This window comes from Talpa occidentalis, unplaced genomic scaffold (assembly GCF_014898055.3).
Source record: "Talpa occidentalis isolate TD23 unplaced genomic scaffold, MPIMG_talOcc4v2.1 talOcc4.7, whole genome shotgun sequence".
NCBI lineage: Eukaryota > Metazoa > Chordata > Mammalia > Eulipotyphla > Talpidae > Talpa > Talpa occidentalis.
The window spans coordinates 13,631,009-13,646,630 of record NW_023605083.1 but is presented as its reverse complement, the minus strand read 5'-3'; the positions used below and the strand labels follow the sequence as shown (position 1 = coordinate 13,646,630).

The 15,622-nt window shown below is 37.0% G+C and overlaps 1 protein-coding gene across 8 annotated transcripts in view; it reads right to left on the bottom strand.

The window, feature by feature from the left end:
• BNC2 (basonuclin 2) overlaps positions 1–15,622 on the bottom strand; it is a 417,406-nt gene that overhangs the window by 110,937 nt on the left and 290,847 nt on the right. The window lies entirely within an intron of this gene.

Genomic DNA, 15,622 nt, shown 5'->3' with positions numbered 1-15,622 from the left:
GTACTATGTTCACTGCAAACATAATTAAGTCCAAAACCTTGCCGTTCTCTAGAATCCCATATACCCAACCTTGAAGCCTGGAATCAATCTGTGAGCACCTCTCTCTCCCTCACCTAAAGAATCTAGTCAGCAAGTTGTTTTATCTTACCTTGCTGTTTATCCTCTCCCTCCCACAACCTTTAATGCTAGGTTTACTTTTCCTTGAACTACGTGAACTACTTTGATAGCTTCCAAATTAGCCAGGCTTAAGACTCCTCCCCCTCAGTTCCACACAGCTATCACCACCAAACTAAGATTCCTAAAACACTAATCTGATAGTTGACATTACACTACTGGCTCCCAAATGGCTCAAACGTCCTTGTATGTATATGTCCTCATGTGATCATCTCCCACTCTGTCTCTGGGCTGTTATGTGACTTGCCTCACTCAGTGGGATACTAGTAAATATGAAACAAGCAGCCACTTGAAAAGTGTCTGTATATGTGGACTTGCCTCCTCCTGTTGCTGTTCAAAACCCCACATGTGCATGTGAACAAGCCTAAGACAACCCACTCAATGATGAGCCACATGACTTGGTTACCTTCACTGCCAGTACCGACCCAAGAGCCAGATGGGTGAATTAGGCCATCCTGGAGCAATAAGTCCACTTATTACCAGCCCTCCTCCTTCTCCCAACCCAATCAATGATCAGCTTAATCTAGAATTTCCCAGCTGACTCTCTAATTGTGAACAATAATAAAATAATGGTTGCTTTAAGCTACCAAGTTTGGGGTGAATTGCCATGCTGGTGAATAACTAATATAGTCATTATAAAGAACCAAATTTCAATGAAGTAAAACTATAACTTGTCAGTCAATGCCCTTGGTATTCTGGTTCCATTCTACCTTTCTAAGCCTATCAATGCTTCTCCAAAAGTCCATATTTCAGTCTGATTGACTTGTTAAAGCATGCGATGTGGTGTAAAAGTACAAAATGCTGATGAAATTTATAAAGAGAATATGAACTTCTTATTGTGAAGTTTGGTCATATACTTTTCTGCAAAACAACTTTAAAATATCACTAATAAGCTAAGATATGTGAATTTTTATTATATCTAAAAATGTGTTTCTAGTTCCTCAATTTAAAGTTCATAAAGACAGACTTTGTTTTCATTTATTTTCCTTTCTTTTCATAATCATGAATTACAGAACTTATTTTAACATGGAGAAAAAAAATTCCTCCTTTTCTGTTAATCTGGTATTTAAACCTGGTCCACACAAATAAGCTCTGCTTATATCCCATAAATACTTCATAGAATTCTAAAAAAAAAAGCTAATACTCTATTTCAAATGAAAGACAAATTGTCCATTTTATTCTTTCCCCCCAAAGATATATTTGGAAAAGAAGTAGGAGAAAAATTTGGAAACATTTTCTAAGTCAAATTTTGGTTTTTGTTCTAAACCAAACTTACTGAAGTTTTTTTTTTTTTAAAGATTTATTTATTTATTTAAACAAGCACTGGGTACAGTCAGAAGCACGGGAGGGTGAGAGAATTCACCAGAGCCAGAGCCGGGAGCAGAACAGGCAGACTGACGAAATACATTGCTGAGGGGAGCAGCGGGCGCGGCAAGAGAGGTCTGCGTGCCATGTGAGACCCTCACCCGGCAGCCAGGGATCGAACCGGTGCTGCAGAGGCTGTGAGCAGCTTCGCAGCCCAGCGCTCAACCGCCGCGCCACCGGGGAGGCCCTTACTGAAGTTTTTATAATGCGTTTCAGTGTCTTTTACACACTGAATTGTATGTTTGCTCCTCAAGGTTGGTTCAGCTATACAGGGGGAATACCCTCTATTTTAATAAATTATTTTTATCAAAATTAAATATTTAAAGTATGATTCTTAACATATTCATATCACTGATTTCTATCCATCAGAAAAATACTAAAACATGTTTAGAGATTCCAGATTTAACAAAATTTCCTTAAAATATTTTTAAAAATATTCTAAATAGGGGAAGATATATGTACTATTCACATATTTGTACTGTAAGAAAATATGTTTTAATTCTGTGTCATTTCAGAAAAACTAGATATATATGCTGTTCTTCATACTTATTTATACTGAATATATGACTAAGCCTAATGTTATTCAATGCATAAGTATATTCACTTTTCTCCCATCTCATTCAAAATACTGTAGTATTATTTGCAAAAAATCACAAAGTGTTCTTATATTTAAAATTTATATGTTACTCTTTCACAAGTATTGCTATAAATAAGTAGATAAGAGACCCAACATCCTCCAAAGCCCTCCTCAGCATTTAGATATAATTTACTAAGTGAAACTAATTACAAGATATGTATCTCATAAAATATAAGAAAAACACTGTAAAAAAAAACACATTGCTATTGTCACCACATAACACTAATGTTTAAATTTTACCATCTTGATATGCCACTATATAAAATGCATGTGACAGAGAAGGTACATTATCTTTCATGAAAAAAAAAAAAACAAAAAACAATGATTTCAACAAAAGTCAAACCAAGACTGAAATAAATGGTAACCAGACTCATAGCAAGACATATTTTACCTGTTGGCATAGACAAATCTAAAAAGTTTGAAATTTAAACTATCAGACACAGATACTTCTCAGGTCTGGAAAACCACAATTTATACCTAGGATGGTCTTTGGCCATCAAAGCAATATGCTCAAGTGAATAAATCATACATGAAAACCTTATACTATAGGATTCTTTTATAAAGTTGTTTAAGAAGTAGTCTCCCTTCCAAGGGTGTGCCCCTTTAAGGCCCCGGATACGTTTCCATATGGGCTATATAATGCAGTAAAGCTTCCTTCCATCTGGTGCTTTGAAAAACATTTATGAAGAACGTTTACTGTATATCTTTGATAATCTTGATGCTCCAGACATCTCCTTGCCTAAGTTATCCTAAAATGTGAACCCAGAAGTCATAATTTATATTAACAGCCTGATTCCAGGTGTAAGGTAGAAAAAAGAGAAAAAAGAGGGCAAAGCAGATGTTGCTGTCAGAAGACCCTCCTTATTATGTTTCCAAATCTGAGACTACTTTCAACAAGCAGAACTGACTGGCAGCAGACTATCACCTTCTTAATTACATATATATAATATTTGTGAGTCAAATAAGCACTCAGGTGAACTAAAATTCTATCTACCAAATTAAGGAAACTATTTAAAGGTACAGAATACCCTTAAATTTGATGTTCTTTATTTTAATAAATACTATTCTGTTATTTAATACAAAACATCTACCTTTAAATTGGCCTGATCACTCCCCGAAGGATAGTAGTAATTCCATTGAAGTCTTCTATTCTAATTGAGTAACTTCATGAGCAGCTTTGCAAAATGATCCTAAAAACGATCATCTCTGGATACTGACTATAAGGGAGTTTTATAAGTTTTTATCAAATTGTCAAGGAATTATAAGGGTACCCAACTTTTCTGATTAGCTTCTGTGATCTAACAAATAGATGGGTTTTCCATAATAGACAAAAAAAATTCTCATTAATTCAAACTAAAATAAACATTTTCAATTCAAAACATGGGGTGTTGGTTAAAAATTAATTTTGTTTATTAATTTACAGAGTTTAGTTAGTTATACAGTTTGAATTAGTAGTACAATCAAAAGAGCTAGGGAATGTTTAAAATTCTTTAAAGCATTAACTTTTCAAGTAAGTTTAGTAGTATGTCTAAATAGTCTATTCACATATAACTCATATTGCCCTAATTATAGATCATGTTTATATGTTCATAGAAACTGTACCCTAATGACCTCTGCTTACCTTTAGTGTAAAGAGAGCCCCAAACTCCACTAAAATGAAAGTTACAACAGAAGAATATGGCTTTTATCTTTTTACCAATTCCATTTAAGAACCACTTAACTAAGTATTTGTTCAATGAATACATTTTCCTGAGCCCTTAAGGTAGGGAAATAAAATATAACATAAAAAAAAAGTGTGATCTAATGAGATTTGTAAAAAAGGGATGGAGGATCAATATTGAAACAAAGACCATACACTAAATAAACACCTATATTAAATTATATATCTTAAATTAGTAATAATGAGTACCATATAATTAATTTTCACTTAGTAACTCTAACTTGCCTGTAAGTTTTCTGGATTTATCTCCTCAAAGTTTTAACCATCAGATGTCTCAATTAGTTTTTTATTAAAAATTAATATGCAAAGTAAGAGAGTTGTCTTTTTGTATCTGAGTCTCCCATCACACAATTATGTAACATGTTTTTATTTCATAACTCAAAGACACAAGCCAGGGTAACAAGAAATTAATGAGAAATCTTAGATTTGCAGGAGAGGTTTACAGAAGAAAATCTTTGCATATAGAAATTTTACTTCCAGAAAATACTAGAATTTTACATAAAGGGAATTCATGGCAGGAAAAAGAGTTCTGTTATGTACTGAAAATAATAGAAGCATCATTTAAACATTACATGCTTCAGGCTTTTCATTTATTCAGACTGACCTACTCATTAACTTGAAATGCTGGTATTTCCTCGTACTCTATATGAAAAATATGTACATTATGTCAAGTGCATGGGTCTCTATACATTTAAAACAGAGAGAAGAATGTGCTCCCCACAAAAACTAAAAATTAACTAAAACTTTGTTTTAGAGTAAACCAAGTATTTCTCCCATTCTTAAAATGCTTTTTGCAGATGATTTTTCAATAGCCTTACTTTAGAGGGTTGTCCCTATAAAACACAAGCATAATTGACTCCAAAAATGCATAAGCGAAAGAAGCTAATGATCTTGCTTAATTAAAATGTAAAATTTTAGCATTTTAAATTCCATTTATATGATCTTAAAGGAGGCTTTGGAAAGTCATGCTCTTGACAAGAGCATTCAGATTGCAGAGAAAGCTACAAAGGCGTTAATGACATTTACCCCCCTAATAAGAGCTGTTCACACTTCATGGTTTTTCCTTGTTATTGCTCAGGACAGACACTAGCACCTCATTGAAAGATCAGTGCTGCAAGGGAAAAAAGGCCCCCTGAGACATCTCAGACTTGAGGAAAAGCACTAAATCAGGTGATGCTACATAGATGACATGTTTGATTCTCAGGGGTTCTTACTCACCCTATGGCCATGGATTTGAGGCAGTTAACACACAGCCAATCAAAACCCTCCCCCACTCCCAGAAGACAGGGCCATCCTCTTCTTCAGCAGGCATAGTGAAGGCTAGGGAGAAAAGAAATAAACTTCTTTCAGGTGCCCTAGGTCTGGCAGGATCCAAATGTCTTGTACTGCTCTCAGTTAATCTCCATCGATGTGTGGCTGAATGAATAAAACACTGACCTTTTCACCTAAGAGACCACAATTTGAATCCAACATAAAGTCACTGAGGATCAATGGACAGAAGCACTCATATTTTAAAGAAACAGAACACTGCAAAAAAGGAAAGGCAAAAAAAAAAAAAAAAAATAATCACCGTGGTTTTGGCCACAGATTCAACCCGGTTTCTCTGGCTCAGCTATTATGAATTGGATCTCTGATTCAGAATTGAAAAGCTCCCAGCATTGCCCCTATGGATCTCAAAATCTGGCACAAGCCCATGGCTACTGCAAGGCAGACATTCCCTCACATGTCAATACGTGGAAAAGCAATCCCTGCTGGTGATGGAATGATGGCTGACTCAATGGAATATACTCAGCATGAACTCTAATTCTGGCAGAGATGACAGGACACAGAGACAAGTAACTCTTAATTACTCTTTCAGGGGAAATGTAGGTGTCTTTGGTTGTTAATTTAATATTTTTAAATATATGTGCATACTTTCATAAAAGAGAGAAATGAATGAACTAATTTAAGGTGCATCCCTGGCTACCTAATTTTGTGTCTTATCAACACACCATAAAATAAGCAGGTTTAATATTAATGGGTACTCTAGAGACAAAGACCTATGGGATAGATACTCTATTGTTTAGATGTCAATTTCTCTGAAGCCTGACCTAAGTTGATCACAAGCCAATATTTTCAGTGGTCTGTATTTCAAACATTCTCCTATTTATCCCACTAAGGAATTTGAAAGAAATGCCTGTTGTAAAGTCTTCCTTCAGAATCGCATCCCAGAGAGGATGCAGCGTACACCAGAGTCTTCGAATTACCACATTTACTCAACTGCTATTTTTAAAAGCAAAGAAAGAATCCACAGCAGGAAAAGCATATTAAAATAAAAATAGAAAATACAGTAACCACATTACTCATACTAACTAGAAAGCTGTCTCTGACACTATTATTATGGCTTTGTTAAAGAGAGAAAATTACATGAGAACAAGGAAAGCAGGTTAAAGAATTTCCTTAGAGAGAGGACTTTCACTTCTCAATGTCTCTGTGAAAGGCTGTTCCGGGGGTTCCAGGTAAGAAAGACACAGTAAATGGCAGGGGAACTCTAAATAAAAAACGCATACCAACCATTATCTCATTCTCCTATTTGAGGGTTTTATGTACTATGGTCTATTGTAGTTATGCAAGACATTCCAAGATTGAAACACAAACCTAGCACAGTCCAATCTATTCTCCAAGTCCCATTCCAAGTCTACCTTGACTAAGAAAAACAGAGAGAGAGAGAGAGAGAGAGAGAGAGAAAGCATGCATGCGTGAGTGAGCACAGGCACAAGCACACATGACAGTCACTCAAGTTGCTACCAACAAATGAAACAGCAGCAGAACCTCAATGGTGGGATTTCTAAACTAATTGTCTCTGAAGCCACTAGTCAGCTATCTGCCTTTTAAGCCTGAGGATCATTAGCAACAAATGCCAGGTCTGTGAGCCATCAGAATCACTAACTAGTCACTCCCCTTAGAAAAAGATGGTGATGCAAACATCAACTGAATCAAGAAGAGATTCCGATCAACAGGCCCAGACCTGGTCTAGTCACACTCACACTATCACAACACACAAAGCTGATCATCTCATGAAATTCAACTCTCCCTATAAACTTGTTCACACCTCTTTCCAACATAGTGTTCTTCCTGTATGGAAAAATGTTTGTTCCATCCTTTCTACTCAGTAACAATATCTCTCTTCTTCCTTAAGAATCTCCTCTTTCAACAGGTCTTTCTAGAGTAATTCATTTTGGCAGTGGTCACTTTAATTCTACTAACAAATGTATTGGCCTGTGTTCCATTTTCCAATTGCTGTCGGCATTACTTACATGGCTATTGTACACGGATTGAATAAGTATATCTTTATGTTTGTCCCATCTGTATGGATTTAGCAAGAGCTTCCAGAAACCCACACATATCCTCATCTCACTTTCTGCTTTTCACAGCCCTTCATGATTTCACATAGAAGTATTCGAAATGTAGGTCACTCAAAAGAAACAGATGGTAGATGAGGGCTCGGTCTTGAGAGCCTACCCAAGAATCTTTGCTGTAGTCATAACAGATTTCAGTTCCTGTGCAAGTCCCTCTTACCCTCCACCCGCCCCATCTGTCAAAATGGGGGAAAGACTAGAAAAGCACATAGTAGCTGAAATAAAATATAAGGACAAATAGGAGAATCATAAATCTTCTTTTGCTCTGGTAACTTAAGGATTGTGGAAGGCAGGGGATTGGTAAATCATTCTACTTAAGGAATTAATATTTACTGAATTATATGAAGTAAAAAGATTACCTCCCTTTATCCTCAAGATTCTATTAAAGAAGGTATCATCAGGTAAGTGAGGTAGGTACATAGAAATTACATACTTTATGCAAGGCTGGAGAGCTAACTGGAAGTAAACTTGAGGTCTAAATGCAAAGTTTTTCCATTTCAGATTCAACAAGGAGCAAATATTAATGTTGCTCTGGAGTTCATTTGGTTTAATCAGTGCTATCACAGAGAATATCCATTTCAAATAAGTCTGAACTGGTTCTTATCAACTAGAGAATGGTCAGTTTGTTGTGAGGTCATTTCTGTTTCCTGTGGGGAATGCAAACACCCTCCTTCCAAGTCCTACAGGTATAAACTCTATGCAGGCAGTCACTGCATTTCATCCTTGAATTTGTGAGTAACCTAACTTACTTTTGTAAGGATAAAGGGTGGAATATTTTTATTTTAATTCTCAGCACAAAATATCAAACTGCATCTTTGGACAGTAGGTGTTCATATTCATTGCTGTTTAAATAGTTCGATATTTGGCAGGGGATTCAAAATCTCTGATTCCCACTTCCAGCTTTGACCCTACCTAAGGCCTTCAGTCACTGTAACTTTAAAATCAGGGTAACAGTCTCTAAAACTATTTTTTCTAATAAGAAGGTTGGGTAAATGCTGGGGTAGTGTCTGGAGAGTGTTCCGAACAGTCTAGAAAATACTATATAGTACATTACATTATTCTGAATAGTCTACCTTTCGTGTATCCCTATCAAAAGACAGGAGGACCATTCACACATGTGATCCATTTCTTCTGAGAAAGAATCATATAATGTTGACATGATTGAGGCCAAGATACCTCACATCCTGGTGGTAAAAACCCAATCTTTAGTTGGAGCCAAATAATCTTCCCTCTATGTCAATGCCATGGATCATCTGTACATTCTTATAGTTCTGATCTTACAAATTGCTTGATTTGTTTATACAGCTGCTTCGTCCACTAGAGTATGTGCTTCCTGAGAGATGTTCTCTTGTATACTCAGCACATAATAATTAATCAAGAAAATTTGCTTATTTGAACAACTACCAAAATGAATTTACCCCATTCTTATTTCTGCTCCAGGAATTTCCTAAAAATATGTGAGGTCAGATAATGCCCATAAATAAAAGCTGTCTGTGATAAATAGGTTTTACTTTATGTAATGAGGTAAAAGCCCAGATACGCTTGTCATCTTAACAAATTTATCAAGTACTTATTCCTTCTGTACCAGGTACTAGGAATAATTCTGGAAGAATTGATGAGATAAAGAAATGCAAAGGTAACAAAACAGTGACACATGGAATAAGTGATTACAGAGAAAAAAGTTCCAGTATTGGATTGGGTATACAAGCACACCCACAAGGCAGTAATGGTAAATATTAATAAGTGTTTGGACTAATTACTGTCCTAAATACTTCATAAATATCAGTTTATGTAAGCTCTATAGAGGAGGAAAAAACTTAGGTTCAAATATGTTAAATGACCAATCTTAAGTAACAGTTATCAAATAATAAATCTAGGATTCATACTAAACTCTGTCTCAATCCAAAGTCTTTGTCACTATACTTTCCTGCATTTTATTTGTAACCAAGTATGTACTATGTGCATCTGCATCTGCATATTTGTGTGTACATACGTGCATGTGTATTTATTTTTTGTAACGGAACAGTAGCTATCCTTTTGTCTGACTGGTTGAGAAGTCACACTTAGAGTGAAATGTGTTTTATCTTCACAATAAACTCATGGGGTGCTATTAGTATCCCCACTTTATGGGTGAGGAAACTATAGATTGATAAGGACACGGGCTCATTTACAAACATCCAGTAGAAACCTGAGTCAGGATGCACACTCATGAACCTGCCTGAGGCTCACAACTCTGCTGCCCTAAGCTTTCCAGGTCCTGCTGTATATAAAAATAAGGGAGCATGACAGCTGTTCCAGTACCTGAGTGAAGTACAATGCACAATGGCTGTGTACATCCTCTGGTGCAGAGATGCAGCTAGGAGGGGCTGCTTGGGGACTACATATCTTAGCTCCCCTGTCTCACGGTCCCATTTAAATGTAAGCTCTGATCAGTGACATGTTAGAAGAAGTGACCTACTCTACCGTCAGGGCAGATCCATAAAAACCTCCCACATCGAACCTCCACCTCTGTTCAGGGTTGCCATCTGGATGAGAAACTGAGGGCCTAGAAAATGGGAGAAGTCCTTTAATCAACCCTGGGAGAAAAGTTTCTGGAGTGGGAGAAAGCAAGTCCCGTTGTGTCAGGCCACTAGTATTTCAGGGTGTACTTAACTAAAACAAGCAGATGTAGCTGAATGATAATAACTATAGCCTAAAAGGTATTTCCTATCTTTTTGCTAAGGATTTGACATCCTCAGAGAAACCTGTTTGACAATTTCCCTGTTGTAATTGCTCAGAGTTCATTTAACACATCAATACAAATGAAAAATAACATATTCAGTAATGTTTAGAAAATGTTTTTGTCCACACTAGTTCTTTCCACTCAGCATCATGAGAGGTATAAGGGGCCATCTCAATTTTAAAGACGAAGCTTTGAGTGAGAATCACAAATTTTTCCACACTCATGTAGTAAATAAACAGTGGCAGTACTGAGGCTTTAACCCAAATCTCCTGGTATCCAGTGCTCCTTTATCATCCAACTTGGTATGTCTTTATGGATGCAGAAAAGAGCTACTAATTTTAGGTTCACATCCTGCACATGATATAGCTGAAATTTTATTAATTAGGTGAAAAGGTTTTGTTTTGCTTTTTGCTTCAAAGACCAGCGTTTACAGTGAAGGATTAGTGATAAGTATCAGCTTTAAAGAAAACATTTTGGTCATGGAAATGAATGAGCAATGGTAACCTGAAGCAAGGTAGAATATGACCCATTAGGCAAGAAAAGGAACATGAAAGAACAAATTTTACCTAGTTTTGCCCAAGATCAGGGGATATTATCTGTCACTGAAAATAAGAGAGATCTTAACTTGTTAGTTTAGGACTGTCTCTTCCCCAAACCACACCACTCTGATATTATAGCACTCTCACATATTATTTTCTAAAAGACAGCTTGCCAAACTTAGATAACAAAAACAAACCAACAAAACCACTTCCCACAGAGTTAGAGACCTGCGTTCAAATCAGATTTCAAAATGCCCTCCCTCCAATATTTCGTAAGCACTAGATGTCACACACTGGAAGTTGGGAGGTAGCTTACAGCAATGAACAAGAAATGAGTGATTTTTATCCTCAGGAAGCTTATGCCAATTAACAGTTCCTATGATCTTGGAATAGTCACTTAACCCCTCCTCGAGCTTCAACTATTCCAAATGTTAACCCATTGGCAACATCTACAAGAATAGGTATAAGGATTCAGAGAGCTGAGATGTGTGAACTTTTTCCACCAAGGGCTGTACAAAACAAGAGTTTGCTTAATATTGACTGTTTTTTTAACCACAGGATACCACAAAATACTTATTCTACATAGACTACTTGCTAGGGCATGTGGAAGCCTTTGTTTCTCCTCTTACTGCCTTCAACAGTCCAGCTGTGGTTACAGCAATTAATCCCTTGGCAACGTGAAGAAAGATTAAGGCTCCTTGGACCAGCAGAAGTTACTGGGTGTGCCATGAGTCCATCGCGAAAATCCAAGCTAGACCAAACTGAGCAGATTTCTTTACCCATGCATTCCACAAATATTTACTGAGTACCCTGCCTTTGTTGCATTCCCTAGAGAGGACTCCAGGAAAAAACATTTTAACAGTTGACTCAACCAATTGACTCTAAATTGAACTGGAGCTTGAAGGAAACAGCGTCCCAAGAAAGAACCACAGGAGAAAAGAACTAACCACTATTGGTTAAGCTGGACGAAACGGTGTCTGTAAAGAAGTGAGAGTTGTCTGTTATCTTCAGAACAAGAACTTGCCCTTGAAGAAATGAAGTATCTTCACATGCAAATGCCCCAAGTTGGGGAGCTGAGTATGTTTAGCAACTGAAGCCTTTTAAAGAGTTTGGCAAGACACAGCTATGAAGTGGGAAAGAAAGTTTGGTGAAGTTGGTGGAAGCTACTTCCCATGCTGACAAACAACTTACTCTGGGACTTCTCAGGGTGCCTTCACTATGCTAACATATATCACCAGGCTGCTAGAGAAGGATCCTAAGTATAGTTCCTTTCCAAATCTAAAGTCAGACCTCTGGAAGAGTAAGGCCCCTCGAATCCTTTGGAAAATGTTCTTTCTAAGGTGTTGATTGTTCTATTAGTTCTGACTGTTTCAAGATGCAGGTGATCTGAAATGTGCATCACTACCTGTCCTCTCACCAGGCTGCTGGCACCTCAGTTAATTATTCAGAGTACCTGATAGGTGTCTCTGAATTCTGGCAGGACTCATTTGTAAAGAAGATTTCCACAGATGGGCTGATGTAAGGGCCCAGGCAAGTCAGTTACATGTTCAAACTGAAAAGAGACTGTGTGAAAACTTGATTTGCAAATGATTAAATTCAATAATGATAATCACTTATATTCTTGTATCATAGGTCAAATATAGAGAGAATGAGACAAGAACAGGATAGTGCTTTTATTTACTGTCAAGAAATGTGCCATTACATATAGACTTGAAATAAGAATTACTTTTAGCAGCAAAGGAAAATATGCTCCTTTAGATTTGGATTTTAGCATCTAATTTCATATTTTCTTTTTGGTGTTTTGTGGGGAAATACTTAAAATTTACCTCTCTTTTTCTGTACTTTCTGAATAATTTAATAGTACATAGGAAAATACTGGGTTTACCTTTAAGATATTATCTTAATTCTTAAATCATTGTAGTCCAAGATATGCTATTACACCCAGCTGGCTGGCTTATGAATTACATAGATAATCACATAAGTAAAAAGTAATTTTTATCAAAACAGTGCACGGTCTTTGAGATAAACTGGTAGTCCTTCAAATGAACCTGTGGCATCACTATCATCCCTTTTTGTCTTTTATTATCTCTTCATAATGCTTTGAAATGAGAGTTTTGAATGGCCTGTTCCTTCACATCCAAAAAATTCAAAACCAGATCAGACACCTGCTACTCTTACATATTCAAAATATCTCTGAAGCCATGAGCATTGTGTATATGTAAGGGATATACGTTTGGGTCGAGAGTTAAATTAATACCCCGGCTTCACCAGTTCAACTTACCGTACATCTTCATTTGCCCAGTAACACAATCTATAGCCAAGTGCTAACCAAGTCAATATGTGGTAAGACTAACAGCCACCCTAAGTTGACTTGATAATTATTCTCCTTTAACTGACATAATATTCAATATACTGTTGTTGAGAGCAATAATGCTAAAATTGATGCCTTGAGGGCTACAAGACAATTGAGTTTTAGCCAGATAAAATGACTCGTACACAGATAGTGCATTATAGGGTTCTACAACCTTTTGGACTCACATTTTATAGTCTACTTGTATGGAAATGTTACATATAATTACATTCAGTCATTTGTGCACACCTTATCATTACTGCATATAATTTTTAAATATTGGCCAATAATCAAATAACAGTGCTTCAGAAGAAAAGGGTTTATACCTACAGTTTAAGTCTTATTTGGCTTTTTGTTTTTAAAACAAAACATGCATTTTCTCACTATGTAAGTGTTAACAGTTTTGAGTTCTTCAACCCTCTGCTTTTCTTCTAAATCAAGAACTGTTTTCATGAGTATGATAAATGCTGAATGACAAAACACATCATTTGAATAAAATCCATATAATGCCAATTCTATCAATAAACAAGACAAATTAAACCCAGTATTCTTCTCATGTAAAAATCTTATATGATTTTCTTTAAATGTCAATTCTAGACTCTGTGGAAAAGCAGATTATATTAAATTTGAGACTATCAAAATGTATACTGAATTAATAAAAATTCATTGTAACTCAATTATCCCAATAAATGACAATATTTCACCCCCAAATAAGAGGCTCCATAAATTTTAGTTTTTTTTTTTTCATTTCCTCTCATACACAATTTTTCTCTTGCAATTTTGTAACTTGTAAAAACCTGGGCCCTCATACAAAAAGAAATATGGGAGTACATTTTCTATACTTCCCTTAGGAATATGTTGAAATACTGGGGAAAAAATTAACAGCTAAATAACAATTTCAAGTAAAATAAAGAAGAGGTAATGGTCAAGACAGGACTTAGGATCAGAGCACAGGACATCCAGCAGGCTCTGTACTTACTGTCTCCACAATGCTGCCGTGTTATCTGATCTGGCAGGGGTGTTAAGATGACAGATAGTCACAGTCATGCACATATCTATCTGTTTGGACAGAAAGAGACCTTGCATATGCTCCGGATATCAGAGGCAAAAATATACACATGGGTCTGAAGTGCAACAATGACGATAGAGCCTAATGTCATAGCACAGGCAGTAAGAATGGTAGGACACCTTACGTTTTCAGTAAAGGAAATAACGTCTAGCCAAGATAACAGTTCCATTAGTAAGTCTGCTAGAGGTTTGCTGCTTTACGTAGGGTAAAATCCATTCAAAATAGACATTAATAATCACATTGTAGAAACTCCTGCAGAAAGATGTACTATATGTGTCTCAAAGCCAGTGTAAGCAAGGATTGTGAAACTGGTTCCATGCCTTATTTTTCGGACCCCTTCCTCCAGGGCCTTGTTCCTCCTCAAGTCCCCTGACCACCCAGGACTTGACTTTCCACTCACCCCAGTGCAATGTCCCCATCCTGAGGCAAATGAGATAATGCTTGTGAACACCTTCTATAAACTAAAAACGTAATATATAATTAATACTATTATCATCATCATCTCGTCTTCTTAGGGCCAAATTTTCTGCGCCTTCCAAGTTGACATCTCACTAAGAAATGATTCTGTGCTAACTAAAGTCATCGTGGCAACAGTTAGGCTCTCCTTCCTCCCCCATCCCCCACATCCCTCATCATCCCTCCTCAACTCTCATTCCCTGGTTAACACCTAGAGGTAACGCACAGGAGAATGACAGGAATGTGTGTGCTTTAATGCCAGGTTAAAGTCAGGTGGAGTCTTTGCCCCCCTCAAATCACATACCAAGTTGGCAGCCAAGGCTTTGCACACAACACAGGGTGGCTTGGGGAATAAACAAGTCTGGCAGAGCAAAAACAATTTTCTTGAAGGGGGTCAATTCCCCTGGAAACTTCAAAAATCACTTCAGATTCTACCTTCTCAAACTGTGATCTCCTATGGCAGGAGAGAGTACCTCTTCATTGTCCAGTGTAGTCTTTTTGGATCCTGGGGTCTCCCAAGATGCTGTTTTCAACATTTACCCTTCAAGGGTCATAGGAAGACAGATGGCTATAAAAACATTTCAGAGGCAAAGTACACAGTGCAAAATGAGTCATGACACAGTGCCAAAAATGACAAACAAACAAACAAAAAAAAAAAAAAAACAGGGAGGTTGGAGACTGTGGGCCTCCCATAGTCTTAAGACCCTTACCCGCTCAGAAGTGCCACTGACACCAGGAAGGGACGCAAGGCTGGAAGACCATGTGCTGCGGAGTTCAAATCTATAACATCTGCATGTTTTAGAAAGTGAAGGTTTACTGTTTATAAAAGCAGGGAGTTAGCAGAGGTTACAGCTTTTCCTTTAATTTGGAGGAAGAACAATAAAGTACCCAGACAACCAAGAAAACATCAAACCTACATAGTAACTGTGGAAGAAAGTCCTATTAAACTCAGATGAAGAGCAATCTCGGATTTGATTTTCACCAGTCCATCACCTGCCTCAAAGAGCTGTCCCATTTCGTAGGGCTCCAGTAAGTCCTCGTGGGGAGAGCTGAGTTCAAAAAGATGCAAGCAAAGCAACACCAGACAACAGGTTACTTCCACACGCTACACCACTGGTCTGATGCCAGCCTGCTGGGTCACAGCTCCTTTCTAGTTCCCTAGCAGCCTGCCAAAAAGGACCACCCTAACCAG